Genomic DNA, 3,043 nt, shown 5'->3' with positions numbered 1-3,043 from the left:
CCACTCTTTTAGGGCCTTACACACACTGTGCACTCGTCTTTCTGGCTTGTGTCTCCGCACCCCTCACCCTGTGCACTATATCCCTGAACCTAGGACACTGCCTGGGGCATAATAAGCTGCAGTCTTGGTGGAATCTCGTAGGGTTCGGAGGACTTTCAAAGTTACACCCTGTACCCACTGTCCTCAGGTGCGAGGAGAACATTTCCGTCTGTGAGACGGCCTTCTTGGAATTGACACCCTCAGGGCTTCCCAAGGAATGTGGTGTGCGTGTGTGTGCAGGAGTGGGCAGGCTGGAACTCAGCTTTGTTTAAAATGCTCACGGTCACTTCTCCAGATGAGACCTAGGCTTAGCTATTTCTGGGATTAGGGGAAATATAAAATACACCCCCCAAACTGGAGCACCAGCTGGCCAGACTGGACCCAAGCGAACTCTTCCCCGTGGAGGTGGTATTGAAATGGTGGGCGTGACCTACATTGAGAAATAATGTCCTGGGGAGACTGCTATGGAAAGAAATGTCAGGCTGCTTGGATGAGGTTTTGTTTTTGTGTTGTGGTGGCACCCGCCGCATGTGGAAGTTCCCCCTGGACGTTCCCGGGCCAGGGACTGAACCCACACCACCGTAGCTGCAGTGACAACACCGGATCCTTAGCCCGCTATGCTGCAAGGTAACTCCCAGACATGAGATGAGGTGTTTGTTTGATTTTCTTTTTCTTTTTCCAGCAGCATGCGGAAGTTCCTGGGCCTAGGGGTCGAATTGGAGCTGCAGCACACCACCACCGGATCCGAGCCACATCCTTAACCCACTGAGCCAGGCCAGGCAAGGGGATGAACCTGCATTCTCAGAGAGACAGTGTCGGCTTCTTAACCTGCTGAGCTGGAACTCCTAGAGGAGGTTTTCTGAATGCAGCTAATCAACCCCTAATTGATCCTGTGAGGACACACAGTGTTTTTTTCAGTATAGGACGGCTTAGCTTCTGGCAGTCTAAAAATCCCATGCCACAGAGTACCCAACAGGAAGCAAAAAAAAAAATCCCCCACAGATCAGCCTACAGAGCACAACCTGGCTCTCAGGTTCCTGCTGGCAGAGTCCCCACACGCACTCACACTGCTGGCCCTGCTTTATGGCCACCTCAGCAGAGGTACCGCCCTGGGGCAGGCCCAGGCCCCCGGACCTACTGTATTAGAACCTCTGGGGTGGGTCTGGACCTGAGTTCATGTAAAACCTTCTAGGTGATCCTCTGCAACTAGGCTTCAGCCAAAACATCCTTTCTTGGGCTCATCCTCGTAACATTAAAATGGTAATTTTGGAGTTCCCCTTGTGGTTCAGCAGTAACGAACCCAACTAGTATCCATGAGGACACAGGTTCAATCCCTCACTCAGTGGGTTAAGGATCCCGCATTGCTGTGAGCTGTGGTGTAGGCTGTCAGCTACGGCTCCAATTCAACCCTGAGCCTGGAAACTTCCATATGCCATGGGTATGGCCCTGAAAATAAACCATAAAATAATAAAAATTAAAAAGCAAAGTATTTTTTTAAATGTAGTAATTTTAATATGTTCAGTGAAGGGATTCCTGAGACTCTGCATTTTAATCTGCTCCCAGCTGATGCTGGTGTTCCTGGTTCCTGGACGGCACCTGAAGTCGCAAGACTTAGAATGATTTTCACTTGAAATAAGATATTTAGGACACACGCAGTTGGCAAGTAGGTCTTGCTGGAGAAGATCAAAGCTAACAGCAGTATATGAGACAAGACCAGTGCCCTCCTCTTCACCAGCTCCCCTCCAGAGGGAAATGCGGCTGTAACACCGGATGCTGCAGGCAGATAGCATTTCTTTTATTTTTTGTCTTTTTGTCTTTATAGGGCCGCACTGAGGCACATGGAGGTTCCCAGGCCAGGGGTCCAATTGGAGCTGTAGCCATCGGCCTACGCCAGAGCCACAGCAATGCCAGATCTGAGCCTCCTCTGCGACCTACACCACAGCTCACAGCAACACCGGATCCTTAGTCCACTGAGTGAGGCCAGGGATTGAACTGGCAACCTCATGGTTCCTAGTAGGATTCCTTAACCACTGAGCCATGACGGGAACTCCAGGTCGCATTTATTTTTAAATACACCAGATTATGTTTTTCCTGTGACTTTTTGCTTATTTTTGGCCATACCCATGGCATGTGGAAGTTCCCCGGCCAAGGATCGAACCCTTGTCATGACCAGGACCCAAGCTGCTGCAGTGACAACATGGGATCCTTAACCTGCTGCACCACAAGAGAACTCCTGCCTGTGCCTTTTTTCTTTTTTTTTTTTTTTTTTTTTTTTTTTTGCTTGGAGACCTTTTCCTTTTTCCTGTCAGTGTATGTGGATCTGGGCCTTCGTGTTTAGGGACTGTGCAGCATGACTATACCGTGATTTACCTACTCTCTCCACTGCAGATGGACACTTCTATCATTCGCTGTCTGCACCCCTTCTGAACCGCTACAGCGAGTGTTATCCTCCCGCTATATCTCTGTGCCCATGTGGAGACGTGTCCTTCAGACCAGTTTCTGGGTCAAAGGATGTCTAGTTCCAAAGCATTGCTAGAAACTGACCCAGGGCTCTCCGAAGGGACTTTATGATGTGCACGGAACAGAAAACTGGACAGGCAAGTCACACAAGAGGAAAAGGCCAACACACATATTAAAAGGGAAATTCTCAAGAAAATGAAAGTGAAAATAGCAATGACATATACACGTTATATAGTTTATACACAACATGTATATGACATGTGATATACGTATGTATGTATATATATATGCACACCAGATTGGCAAACAAAAGTATGCTCTCTCATCTCTCATCTGCATGATGTTAAAATGTAATTTTTTTTTTTTTTTTTTTTTTAGGGCTGCACTCTCAGCACATGGAAGCTTCCAGGCTAGGGGTCAAATTGGAGATACAGATGCCGGCCTACGCCACACGCCACAGCAATGTTGGATCTGAGCCACGCCTACGGCCTACACCACAGCTCACGGCAACGCTGGATCCTCAACCCACTGAGCAAGGCCAGAG

The sequence above is a fragment of the Sus scrofa genome, chromosome 3, assembly GCF_054392235.1.
Source record: "Sus scrofa isolate SSC_HxYL_T2T_F1_AM1 chromosome 3, Sscrofa_HxYL_maternal_Yorkshire_Landrace_v2.0, whole genome shotgun sequence".
Lineage (NCBI taxonomy): Eukaryota > Metazoa > Chordata > Mammalia > Artiodactyla > Suidae > Sus > Sus scrofa.
Note: the sequence above shows the minus strand (reverse complement) of the source record.